Here is a 14,291-nt window from a genome sequence, read left to right on the forward strand (position 1 = left end):
TCTCTACATTTGGTGGGCGTTCTGGGCCCTTTACCGACATGGAACTCCGCAGCCGGACGCTCCCTCCCGTCTCTGCCATGCCTGAGGACGCCGCGCCGCCTGATCATCCCCAGGCATCGCCATGTTGTATGCTCCAGTGCCCTACGCCAACGCGATCCTCCTGTCTTCAGCGGCCCCGACGATCATGACGTCGAGGATTGGCTCTCCTCATACGACCGAGTGAGTGCGCATAACAAATGGGATGACAAAGATAAACTGACTAACGTCATCTTCTATCTTTCTCGAGTCGCTCATCTCTGGTTCCGGAATCATGAATCCGACCTTTCCACCTGGACAGCATTTACTAATTGTTTCATAGAAGTCTTCGGTCGCTCTGCTGTGCGAAAGCTTCGTGCGCAACAACGCTTGCGTGGTCGCGCTCAGCAAAAGGGTGAAAACTTCACCAGTTACATTGAAGATGTCGTTGACCTTTGTCGGCGCATTAACCCCACTATGCCATAAAGTGAAAAGATAGAGAATGTCATGAAAAACATAGAGGATGATGCCTTCCAGATGATCTTGGTGAAAAATCCTCGAACGGTTGACGAGGTCATCACCTTGTGCCAGTATACGACGAGCTCCGCAAACAACGCCTCACTACGCGCCGAGCTGCCGCTACGGATGACACGGTTTCGGCCCTAACCGGCAGTTTCAATGCTGCTCCCGCCCACTCCTCGTTCCTCGACCGAGTCAAACAATTCGTTCGAGAGGAAGTCGCGCGTCAACTCTCACTTTTGCCTGCTACCCAGTCATCTGAGTCTTTCTTGTCTCCGGAACTACGTCGGGTCATACACGAACAACTCAGCGACGTGCTACCTCTCTCTCATCAACCACCTCCAGCGCCGGTTCCGCTCACGTACGCTGCCGTCGTCGCCAGTCCAAGACCTCCGCCTGCAGTTTCGCACTACCCGCCCACAAGCGGCTTCTACGCGTCGCCTTCTGCAGCTGCAAACTGCATGCCCAGAAGCGACTTCTGCGCACCTCCGCAGCCCCCATGCCCGGCTCAGCATTGTGCACCCCAGCCTGGGCCCCTGTTCACAATCCGTGGCGTACCCAAGACAATCGGCCCATCTGCTACGCGTGTGGCTTTGCTGGCGACGTGGCACGATTTTGCCGCCGGCAGGGTTGGTACCCTCCCGATACTGCGAGACCACAAGGGAATGCACCTGACTCCCAGTCCCGCTATGTCCCACCTGTTCCGCACTTCGCTTCCTCGTCTCCTGCTCCTCGAAGTTTCACCACTCGTCGGTCTCCATCTCCCCGTCGACGTTCCCTGTCCCCCATTGTCCGCTGCCCTCCAGCTGTGGAGGATAACTAAAAGGCGCAGCTCCAGAGGCAAGAACTGCGATCTCATCGAACTGCTCAAGCCCTCGTTTATTCCCTGCGAACATCATTGAAGTTTATGCGGAAGGTATCGCCGTTCACGCGCTTGTCGACACCGGTGCCGCGGTGTCAGTGATTGCCGACCAGCTTCGCCGTACGCTCCGAAAGGTCGCGACGCTTTTTACGCTATTTCAGCTACGTACAGCAAGCGCTGAGCCAATTCAGCCTGTAGGAACTTCCACCGTCCGTGTCGCCATACAAGACAGTTTATATCACATTGAGTTTGTTGTTCTTCCCCGCTGCTCTCATGCCATCATTCTAGGATGGGACTTCCTCTCTTCTCATCGCGCAGTTATTGATTGCGCCCGTGCAGAACTTGCGCTGACTCCATTTTGCGTAAGTCTTTCTCAAGATTTGCCTCTTTCTTCTGCTAGAGTGTTCGTCGCCGCCGACACCGATATCCCTGCTTTCTCTTCTGCCCTTGTGCCCGATTCCTGTGCTGCTTTCTACGATTCCACAGTTCTCTTCACGCCGTCGAAACTTGCTGCACGCCATCATTCCTTCTTGCTTCCCTTTGCCATCCTTCGCATTCGCCAGTGCTCCAGCTGCACTTTACGCTTTACGAATATGCTTACACGAATTGTGTATCGGTAAACTTCAGTAACGACCTACAACAGTAGTCTGAAGCCTCCGAATTATTAGTGATGTCACTGGAATTAGCAGTCCATTGTATTTGTAACACCAGAGCTTCCATTTCTGGTAGAGCAGTGAACGCGCTCTCGTGCGCATATTTACCTGAGAGACGTCAGTAAAATTTGCCTGCGTGCCAGCTTTGCTCTTGTGGCTTCTAAGTACCATCTTACATGTCAATGGTTGGCATGTATGGTCTGTCGACTTCTGCACCTTATAACCTCATTCGCTGTTAGATATGCCATTTATATAATTATGAATCAGTTCCAGTTACGAGACTCAGTGTTTCATTAAAGCGCTGGCAACGTTGGTCTCTTTCATTGCTGACCATATTTGTTCCTCATTAATGTCTCTGCATTTCATCACCCTTGCAAATGATGCAGTTAAGTGCAAACACTGCAATTATCTATGTCGCTATATATGTGGATGACGTAAAGTGGTCCTGGCGCCGCCCGATAGGGTGTAGCAAGGGCTCAAGGCTCTTGACCAGGCAAACAACTGCTTCAAAGTCATCAAAAGCCTAACAAATTTGCATTTAGCAACAGCTCCTTTGTGGCCTACTAAGGTTCCTCGTGTATACATATATTGCTTATAATATCAAGGTAGACAGTGCCTCCAAGTTAGTCATCGTGTATAGCTTCGTGAACATAGACTTTCTTGTTTGGACGTCCCGCTGCGGATCTCTTGGTGGGTGAAATCATTATACGTCATTGTCTTTGAGCGTTGATGCGTAAAACACGGCCTGCACCTCTCTCATTATAACACAGAAGGCACACCGACTCGCTGTGGCTTCACTAGAGCACGGCAAGTCGCATTAAGTTTTCTTTGATAAAGCCTACGCAAATGCATATTGCTTTCTGACACTACAACTGAAGCCACAAAACAAAGTGCGCTACCTCAAGTATATATATATATACAGGGTGTCCCAGCTATCACGCAGCACGATTTTAAAAAAGAGGAACGTCATTACGCGAAGCAAACCTATATAGTGCGTATTGTTTCCAGTACAGTGGAGTAGCCACCAGTATTTATTTTTTTCGTTACTGCGATTTAATTAGCTACTTGTAAATTATCTAACTCGAGAAGTAGTCTCCTAATTGTCAAAGTGTCAATGAGAAAATTGTAGAGCAACGTGAAAACCCCCCGATACAGCTTTCTGTTGCTGTATTGTGTTTTTGCGAGTGCGAAAGGAGCCCGCAAATGCACGCAGAATTGCCGCACGACTGGTCGCTCGAGGTGCTTTGCGTGTATTCGCAGGCTTCTTTCATGCTCGAAAAAAACACATTTATATAGCACGTACTGAGCAACAGAAAACTGTATCGGGAGTTCTTCATGTTGCTCTACAATTTTCTCGTTGACACTTTGACAATTAGGACAGTACTTCTCGAGTTACATAATTAATCACAATTAGCTAAAATAATCACAGTAACGAAAAAATTACTGGCGGCTACTACTACACTGTACCGAAAACAATACGCGCTAGGTTTGCTTCACGTAACGCCGTTCCTCTTTTTTAAAATCGTGCTGCGTGATAGCTGGGACACCCTGTATATATATATATATATATATATATATATATATATATATATATATATATATAGTGTGTGTGTGCGTGCGTGCATGCGTGTGTGCGTGCTGCCCTCGTCTACTTATATTTGTTCTTGCCTGTTTAATACCTGTGACAGTATGTGAATTTGACTACCGAAGAGCACGCTACACCAAAATCACAAACATACGTGTGAGAAACACTGCACGAGAGAAGAAACTGTGCCAGCTTCTCTCGTGTTCACAGTTGCTTAGATAGAAAGAAAAGCACTCCATACCACCTACAAATATACAGCAAACCCTGAGAAAGCAAACGACCGAGCATAACGCAGCATCCGCTGCGTGATGGGGCCAACAAAGAATGCATTGGTTTTTCGAATGTTCGCTGGTGTCGCATTCAGTGGCTGCCGCACGCTACTAGGAATAATCTGAACCATCACAATGGTCGCGAGTAAAGCTCGATACCTGCCTCTGCCCAAAGCTTCCTGCAGCTCCTACTGCGAATAGAGCAACATTATTGGCACTGGAAGTTGTCAGTTTGGTCGCCTTCGCGAGAGACGCTGTCCCCGAGAGAGAGAAAAAAAAAGATAGTTCTCAGGATACTACAAAGGATATATTGCTTCAATAAAAAACCTGTTCCAGATGCGGACGTCGTAAAGAACGCTAGCTCATCTTTGATGGAGGCGCCTTCTTCTTTCCTTCGCGTCTGGCCCGTTGGTCTAGGGGTATGATTCTCGCTTTGGGTGCGAGAGGTCCCGGGTTCAAATCCCGGACGGGCCCTCTGTGTATTTTTGCATTTTTTAATTCCCCTACTGAGTGGGGATATAGCCAAGCCAAAAGTCATCGGCATATTCCACATTTCTTTTGCATTTGGTCACAGTGATACATTATATTGTTGCCTATTTCTGGGAGTGTTCGCGAGTGAGTCATAATAGGCTGGTGGCACATAACTGGCTCCGAGGTGGTTAAGTCATGTATGAAGGAATGAATGAACTGAACGCACTAGCACAGTTATTTCGAGAAACAGGAATATTAAAATTGTACTATGGGGCGCCTTGTGTAATAAAGTAATAAAGGATTTTTTTTTTTCCTTTGTGTCCCTGTGCGTGTATCACGTCATCTTATCTGTGCGCTCATTCATCATGGATCGCATTGTGGTCTCGTGCCCATGTTCGGAACTCCCTAAACCCGTATGATTCGGGATTCGGTAAACTGCGCGGCACAACCATTGCTCGTATGTTCTATTTATATATTCCAGTAATTCTAATACTATACGTTGGCTTCATTTCTTTTCTTATCTAACTACCCTCTCGATAGTTAAAACCTGCCCCGTTATTTCTTATTTCACAATATTTATTTTGCTTTTATTACTACTACGTGAAAATGAGAAGCCGACACCATTACAGGTGGCTAAATGTCATTTTTTTTACTATTATTTCAAGCAAGTAAATTAAAAAACTTGATTCCACTTTTGACTCTAAGGAAGTTAAATCCTTATAGTGAGAGAGTTTGACAACATCCAACTAGCATTTGAAAAGCGAACCTAGTCATCCGGGACGGCCCGTTAACATAAATAGAACCGATGTGTCTATATGTCGGGCTAGATAAGGTCCAAGTGGATATCTTAAACGTAATACGTCTCCAGCTACTCAATTTCACATATATGGAAAATGTAAATATATTTGAAGAGAAAAATAAAGTTTCAAAAGACAACACGGACACTTTACCACACGCAAACACGAATACAAATGGGCACAGTGGACGCAAACTTGGAACACTTTACGCTTCTTGGTTAACAACTCTCGCCCATTGTAATGTCAGTAGCCTTTTCCTAGAGTGCCCGTCGCATAGACGGCGCTGGTCCGTTGATTGAAAAGGTCCAAAATCTGCCTGAAACTGCGAAATATATGGTGCACGTTCTTGTGCATTTTTTTTTTTTTTAAGCGAAGCTTTCTATGTCTCACTGATTCGTCCGTGAGCACCGAAAACGCAGCGCAGGAAAGCCAACTTACACAATGGAACTATCTGCGCATCTGGCACACAATAAAACCATCTGGGCATCTGCGCACACAATCGTAGAACACTACAGTTTACATTCGCAGTTGTACCGATAAGAACAATGGGAACTGCAACGCTACGCTACCCAGACGAACTGTATATATCTGCATTGCATTACGCGCGTCACGCAACGCATTCCCGGTCGTCACCATAGGTAGCCGCGGGTGGAGCGTACAGCAGAAGAGGAGGCTGCCATACGCGACCGTAAGCTCGAGCGCGATCGTGACCGTAAGGCCAATCCCGTGTGTCGGCAACGGCATGCAATCCGTGAAAGTGCGAGTGTATGCGTGTAATCAACGGCTACATAATCTAAAATAAAGGATATGCAGCTTAACGAAATGTGTCTTCATTGAACTTCAACGTTCAAAAAATACAATCCTAAACAAGCAATCAAATCACATATGCATCGCATCGGGTTGCTCAGCCTTTCTTGGGTTCGTTGCGTGGTTGCTGGCTTTCAACTTTGATTCAGTTTGCATGGGCGAAAGCTTCGCGTTCAACCATCTTTCTTTAAGAAAGGAGCTTTGATTTGTTTTTGTATGCCATAGAAGCATGTTAAGCCGAGCTAAATTCTTAAATTCAGGTGCCTACGCAGAGCAGGTCATCGATAACTTACTTGTCACTGGTGGCAACAGCAACGTCCAGAGTTTCTGCTGATGCAAAATATTAACCTCGTTATGCGCACTGGAATGAAAGCCACGTGAAAGCAGAAACATTATCCTTTGTCGTTGACAGGAACGCCGAACCGGTTTCTACTGCCAGAGAAGCTCAACGCGACCTCTCGCCGAAGACGCGTACGGCCGTTGGTTGCAGACGCGTACGGGTGCGAGAGGTCCCGGGTTCAAATCCCGGACGGGCCCTCGTCATCTTCTTAAAATTTTTTTTTACTATGGTCGTATATAAATTTGGTCAACAGCACCCGTTTACGGTCGGACTGTTCGAGGGACACTCGAGCTATTCGGAATTGTTCCACCAGACTCGCACACTTGAAACCTACAACACGGATGAGTGGCTGCCGAGCCCGTTGTTTCTCAACAGAGTCGTCGTTGCCACAGAGCAGAGTCGTAAGACTGCGACTTTCAGAAGCCATAGACTGAAAACATATATCATGAACCCGGGTGGTCCCGATCCCCCTGAACTAACGCAATCGGCAATTGGATATGGATCGAACTATCACGCACAGTTATTGGTCGTATTCTTGTCTCTCGGCAGTGTCGTCTTAATAAACTATATGCCTTTCTTTAAGGGTACAACTGCCATCACAATTTACCCGCTCTAATGCGACATTGTTACGCCGTTTTGGATGTGGGTGGAATTTACAAACGATTACTCCTTCCGCATTAAAATGGGTGACACACCTACGTACGACCACTTGAGGCACCGAAGAGACTAGAGGACACACCTATGCCTCTGTTCTAGTTACGACGTCCAGCTCTCTCGGGCAGCATTGAACCGGCTGACCTGAAAGCCCTTTTGGAAAGCGAATATTCTTTGGACCATGTCATGCACGTCGCTGACGCACGACACAACTAGTACATTGCGACAGTACCTCAATTATACAGGCCTTTGCATCCGTTCACAGGCTTGGTGACCACCTTCAAGTGGGCGGGCAAGTTTCTTTCGCCATTTTCAGCGCAGGGCAGCAAATAATATGTGCGTTTTACTGACCTTCGTGCCTTTAGTTGCTTCTTTCTCACTCTCTCTTTTAGACTTTGAACCTCTCTCTATGAAGTTTATCTTTCTCACTTCCAGGAGTTGTTGTCAAGCTCACCATCCTTGATCAACAGAAAGTGCAAACATGTGAGCCATCATCGCGGTTCTAACGTAAACTTCGCTGAATGGGCTCTGTTGCGACCGGGGGACCGACGATGTGAGACGTTCGTTCACACTGGCGGAGTCAGGGAATGTGGGACTAGGCCCGACATACAGAATGCTTCAAACAAATATTTATATTTACATATTGTAGAAGAATAGTGATGAATACTGAATATATATGGTGATCACGTTCGAGTTCCAGCTGTCAATCCTCTTCAAAAGTGCCCCTCTCCTCTTTTGACGCCTCCGTCGTCCTGGTCAAGTCAGCGTCTACCAATCCGGCGTCAGGAGATGGATGACATCATCCCCCATCAATCCGGCGCAAACGTAGCAGTTTGGTCTGATGACAGGTGATGTGAAGGAATGTTCCCCTGCCCCCTTCCTGGCAGAGCCCCTCCTGGCATAGCCTCTCTTGACAAAGCGACTAGACTATTTTCCATGAATCGATGCAGTTGGGGATGGCTCTTACAAGGTAATCTGCTCGTTCACTATTGCCGCGTCCTCCGTGAGCGACTGGTTTCGCGGGGTAAACAGCCGATCACAATCGCTGTTAGTACCATGTGGTGACGCTTTCGTCTTCGACAGACGAAAATTGTTTCTGCCGTGGACGATCAAAACTGCATATTCCCTGGGCTCATACGTTCATATCGGCATTGTCGAGAATGCGCTAGAACAGCGTACGTTACAGCCACTCAAGAGATAAAGTCGTGGTACCCTTTCGACGCCACGCCGTAACTTGCAATTCAAGCATCGCTTCTACATGCACTAATGTTATGTTTCATTGATATTAACTCATGGACAGATTGGCACTTTTGCGGCTTCGGCTGCACCTGCGTTGTAGGGCAAGAAAAAATGAAATAAAAGCACGAAAAGCACTGAAAGGTATGCAAGACAATCTACACAGAGCAAAAAAAAAAAATGTGGTAACTCCCGCACACAAATAAAAAGAGGCACACTGCGAAACAGAAATATTCCTTTCAGTCATGATGTATAGTAAACATTTCCTCGCTGTTGTTTAAGTCTAACAGGAAGGTGCCGCAGGAACGGGAAGTACGGAATAAAACAGAGTGGGCAAACCGGGGGCATGTACGATTTGTGCGAGCAACTTGATTTTGCCAGTTCTGTCCTGTAGTGGCACGAGAAAGAAACACACGGAAATGAAGCTGTGGGAAATGAAGAATTCATTGAGGGAGAATGATACGATTTACAAAATATAACAGATGCAAGAATTGGCGAGAAGCACAAGTGTCTAAACAAAGCCCTTGAAACACAAGGGCCTGAAGGCACGTGCTATAAAAATAAACTATCACAGCAGCATCCTCTGGAGAGAGGATGCGCTACGAACTTATTGGGCTAATAGCGTGTAGTACAACATCGTTCAAGAAACGGAGAACTGCTTTGGCGTTAAAAAGAGGTTCTTCACCAATAAACATCGTAGGATGAAGAGGGTTATGATAGTGGTATGCTACAGGGAAATGTTTCCTTCTCTCTGTTTCGGCTTCCCGACACTCCAGTAAGACGTGGAGTACGGTCAGCCTTTCCCCACATCTGCCACAGAGGGGAGGTTCAGCACCAGTTAAAATATATTAATGTGTACCATATGTATGTCCTATTCTAAGGCGGCAAAAGAGAAGTGTGGGTTAACTGAACCCTTTGGCTGCCCAATGTGGCTCCATTTGACTTTGGTGTACGCAGTATACTGCTGCACACGACCACATTACAGGAGGAACTCCATATTCGACAGTTTGTTCGACGCGACGATTTCCGTTATCACTGATGAAGGTTTAGTGTTTCCTTCCTCGTAATGCTATCAGTCAATAATTATCGTATTCATGCGCTTTCAGCAGGTTACTCAATCTTTTTTATGAAAGAAATACTACATGACGTACTGCAAGCTAAATAAAAATTAGATTTCTCTGAAATTACGAGGACTCGTTAGAAAATGCACGATGGGATCATCATCCTACCACCTTGATCCTTATACTTCAAATGAAATCTTCAGCACCGTGGAATAAAATTATCCAATTGTGGCAGAATTATGCACAGTTTATTATAATTCGTCACTGAAGGTGACAAGTCAAAGTACACAAAAGAGTCCAAGAAGACAAGAGGAACAATTTCGAAGATGGCGTAACGCGCGCCCATGCGACTCCTCATGCAGAAAACCTGTTGCATGCATACGGATACATAAAAAGGTGTCTGTCAAAGATGCCTTTACTGGTAATTTCTTGAATTTTAAATCATCGTTTAAGAATAGATTGCGTAGCTCCGAGAAAATTGCGCGGTGACTAAGATTTACCCCTTTCTTGACTTGAACAAAACCACATTTCTTGGTCAATTTTGTGTCTTGCCTCTCTAAACGCAAGGACTCTTCACTGATGTCTTCTATTAGCCCTCCCGGCGTGACCGCTCAGGCAACAAAATCTTTCAGAGCTTACTATGCTTGGCTAAGTGCACGGTAGGCGCCCACGTTTCCTACGTCACGCGCGAACAGCGCCGAAACCTTGCACAGTGTTCCTTGGTTTCTTACATCCAGGGCATGTTGAAGGAGACCACGAGAGTGCAGTAAGTCCAGGGCGTGTGGAAGGGATGCTACAGATTTACAATATATATGTATTTATTTGTATGCTCTCCGCTTCGTCTAGAATAAGTTTATTTATGGCCATACCACCAGTGCGTAGGCTGGAACTCCTCAATTACTTTTCCGGAGCATTGATCCGTCAATATTAGCATCACCGACGAGGGCTTAATAATGCAGCGTCGTCCCTTCGTTCCTTTGATTTTTCCGCGTTGGGAAGCGAACTGCCGTGTTTGTCTTTCTTTCATCGGCGCGTCGGCGCGGGAAGTCCATCTTCAACAGCGAGCGATAAGATGGGGTATAACCCATTGTGTTCCCCTCGCAAACAACTGCCAGCGAGCACGCTGGCGAGCTACCCGGTGGTTCGGTTTGCAGAGACAATAATGCCGGAGAAATTATAGCGCGCGCTCAAACACAATCAACTGTGGTCGTCGCTTGTTTGCCCTCCAGATCTGTAATTTGGAATAAGAAGCGCATAAGCACCCCTCAATTCGGCTCAAAAGGAAGAATGAAAACGAAACATGTATCGTTGTTCGGCTTTAACTGCTCTCGTGCGCATCCGCGTGTAGTAAATGCTGTTTTTTTCCAAAATTTATCCTCCTTTACGCTCCTGTTTTGTATATTGCCCATATATTATTTTGAATATTATTTGCTCATTTTCGAAATTATCATTCACACTTTAGTTATTTCTTCTCATCTCGCCAAGTGGGCCAGTCAGATCCTGCCTTTTGACATGCGGCAAAGGGCACGCAAGGGAAGCTTCGCTCGAACAAACAAGACGTTCTGCACTCTCTGCAACTAATGGTGTGTTGTTTGTATGCATTTTTATGCTTACTGATATATTTCAGCCACAGCGACATTCTCGTCAACAATGTGTAATCATCCACCGTGTTTGCATCAAATTGTTTCAATCGGTTATTTTATTTGTTTTCCCTGCTACAAATTACGTGCCGCGAATTGTCTATGGCATTCTGCTGCTGATAGTTAGGTCATAAGTTCGCTTCGACAGAGCCTGCTGCTTTCCGTCGGGGCGCAATGCTAAAGAGACAGCGGAGCTGATGGGCACCTAGCAGGTCCTGGCTTTTGGGCTATAGACTAAGCACTACCAAGTCATCCCCAGAATTTCCCGCAATTTATTGATTATTGATTGATTATAGATTAGTTATTGATTGGCTATTGATTGTCTACCGCAAGGTATTGGCCGCGTATTTCGGCTAGGCTAATCACTACCATGTCATCCCCAGCATTTCCCGGAAGTTATTGATTATTGATCAATTATTGATTAGCTATTCATTGGCTATCGTTTGGATATCGATGACTAAGCTTAAGTAGTCCCACCCCCGCTTAGCTAGACTTAGGCAGGCTCAGCTTCGCTAGTTCACAGGGGTAAGTGCCATTGCAGTTAGACCCTTTCTGCACTGCTGTCAGGATCGGCCCACATTTTTGGATTCAGCAGGCACATCACGCCCTCTTTAAACAGCTCCGCCGTTAATAAGTCCGAACGAACAGAAGCTGTGAAGTCTGTCATGTCCAGAATCCTGCTTTGAATGTAAGCTATGTACATGTATATTATTACTATGTCGAAATCAGACAGCGGTCATATGCTCATATGATCACTTAACGTTCCCGTAGAACAAAATAGAGTTTGCCAAAGCATTGGAAGAAAAAAAAAGTTAAAAATTTTCGGGCTCGTCCGGGATTTGAACCCGGGACCTCTCGCACCCGAAGCGAGAATCATACCCCTAGACCAACGAGCCGAGATGAGTAGGTACGCCTAGTGCTCGAAGCAAACACGAAATCACAGGCGCCTGAAAGGGGTCACACGAGCCGGGCGTGCTGTACCAGTTTTCCTGATCTCGGTCGTCGTGTTTTCCGCAGCACGCCGAGATTCTGCTGACAGATTGAATGGCGCTGCCTTGCAGTGTGAAAACCGACGATTAACCTTGAACGAAGCCAGGGCCCAGCATCTGTTTGCCAAGAGACTTGTTTTCTTTCTTTTTCTTGTTGTTATTGTTGAAGCAGCATCATTAGTGTTGTAGTGGTCGTAGTAGTAGAAGTGTTGTTTTTTGTTAGCTCACCTGCTCGCTCGTTGAAGTGCTCGGACATTGCAAGAGCCCTTCTCTAAAGCACGTTATTTTTCAACTAAATAAAAAGGAAGGGGGAGGTATAGCGTTCTTTACGACTGGCTATCTGTCTAAGTAATAATCTGCATGGGGTGGCGGATTTGATGGCGAGGCAGCAGACGAAAAAGCCACGACGAGTGCAACACTCGCGGCAAGCATGCGATAAGAGAAGACTGAGCGTTATCGTAGTCGTTCTTTCCGCCAGTTGCCGCAGCCCCCGGCAAAAGATGACTATCACCCACAAGTGCTGAAAATTCAGGTCTATACACGCTTCATCGTAAATTAATGGCATATTCGGGTGGTCGTGTTAGCGCGCTCTGGTAGCGCTACGAAGGTCATGTAAAACAGTTACCAAGCGTTACCGTTCGCATAACGGGTTCCTCTGATGATAACGAAGTTCCTCTGATCACTTCCATGCCCGGTTATTGTCGTAATACAGCTTTAAAGTTGTTTTTCACCCCTTTTGTAGCACGGCCAGAGTGCTCTGAAACAACCACTCGAATAAGCCATAAATGTCGTCAAAGGTGTGTCGATTCAAAAATACATTCTAGTCCACTCCTTAAGAGAACGCCTACAATTTCGGAATAATGGGCTCCTCAGTAGCCGAACTTCCGATACTGCCACACTTAAAAAAAAAAAAAACAAGTTATAACCAATAATAAATGAGTTATAACTGCAACATTTCTAATATTATCGGCCGCACAAGTGCGGCTGCTAAGATACTTGCGCAGATACGTATATGTAACACAGAAACGGGGCAATATTTACCTGGCGCAGTTGAAAATCGTAACGAAGCAGAAAGGAGGGAAGAGGGAAGAGGAAGGCACAACCTGATATATTCCGCCTACTCCCTGACTTCGGTTTATTGGCTGCACTGCATGAAAACAGTGAGCGGGAAAAAAGGGTCACAGAAAAGTGAAAAAGGCAGAAAAATAAAATACCGTATATTCGTTAATGTAGCCTTATAATAAACACGGGACACAAGAAGAATCGAGGCTGCAAGGCGCTTTCAAAACAACCATCCTTTTGTCAGTAACTTCGCCGTAAAGAATAGCGTAAAGATATAGAACGAGTTGAGACAGAGAGAGAAAGGGGGGGGGGGGGGAGGGGGCGTGAACCTCGAATGGTTATTAGAAAAACTCCTCATAGTTGTGTTTGTGTCTTCTTCTTTAATCCCTTCGTCACGTCATGTATGGGAGATGAGAACAAAGCGATGTCGGCACATCCCGTCTCCTCTTTTCTCGGCAACGCTATGTCATTGCGGTAGGAAAGAAGACGCTCTCTCTTCCGACTTCCGCTCTAGCTCTTTCAGTTCACAGACACGTCCCAATGCAAGTTCTAATCTCAATGGGCTTCGGTTCGCTGATTCTCTTGAGGCATATTCGCAAGGTTTTTTTTTTTCTTATTTCTCTCTTTCTTTCGATTTCTTTGCGAAAGTTATTACACCTCCTTCTTTAAAGCAAGAGCACCTTCATAGGCCATCCTTTATTAGCTTGCTATTTGGCTTAAGAAAGCCGAAACTGAATTTCGAAGTCAATAGCCGCAGGTCTTTCTTGACTTTTCTTACAAGGGATAAATATATGTGAGCATCAAACGGCAGCTTAATAATGCTAGTCAGTGGGACTTGATGGAATTTCATTTTATGGAGATGAAATTGTAAGAGGTTTCCTCACTCTGCCACAGTGATGGTTGCTCATTTTCACATTATGGTATATTTGATAAGAAAAATATTGCAAGTTAAGATGGACGTCACAGCTTTGGAAAACCTATAGAGTGCCGTCAGCTAAAGAGACTAAAGGAAATCCGCATACAGTCATCGACACACTGGAGCATACAGGGACAAAAGGCGAGGACGAGTTGCAGCACACGCAATATAAAGTCCCAACATATGCACGTATACTGAGTTCTATGCCCGCACGAAGATTGTGTAAAGATAGGACAAATGTGGAACCTTAGCCAACCGCATATCCGGTATAAGTTACTTCGCGATGTGAGAAGGAACTAAAGGGGTGAGAAGAGAGAACGAAGGAAGGGAGACAGAATAAACGGGAAAGACAGGGAGGATAACCAGCGGGAAATCTGGTTTGCTACCCTACATTGGGGAAAAGGAGAGGAAGAGG

General features: G+C 45.9%; 1 protein-coding gene and 2 non-coding genes across 3 annotated transcripts in view; 2 read left to right on the top strand and 1 right to left on the bottom strand.

Annotated features, from left to right (window-relative positions):
* Window positions 1–14,291, top strand: part of LOC119442365 (neuronal acetylcholine receptor subunit alpha-10-like) — a 175,269-nt gene that overhangs the window by 65,132 nt on the left and 95,846 nt on the right. The gene's annotated exons all lie outside the window — the stretch shown is intronic.
* On the top strand, window positions 4,306–4,377 carry Trnap-ugg (transfer RNA proline (anticodon UGG)). The gene has a single exon. It is a non-coding gene; the product is annotated as a tRNA-Pro (tRNA).
* On the bottom strand, window positions 11,734–11,805 carry Trnap-cgg (transfer RNA proline (anticodon CGG)). Its single transcript has one exon. It is a non-coding gene; the product is annotated as a tRNA-Pro (tRNA).

This window comes from Dermacentor silvarum, chromosome 2, assembly GCF_013339745.2.
Source record: "Dermacentor silvarum isolate Dsil-2018 chromosome 2, BIME_Dsil_1.4, whole genome shotgun sequence".
NCBI lineage: Eukaryota > Metazoa > Arthropoda > Arachnida > Ixodida > Ixodidae > Dermacentor > Dermacentor silvarum.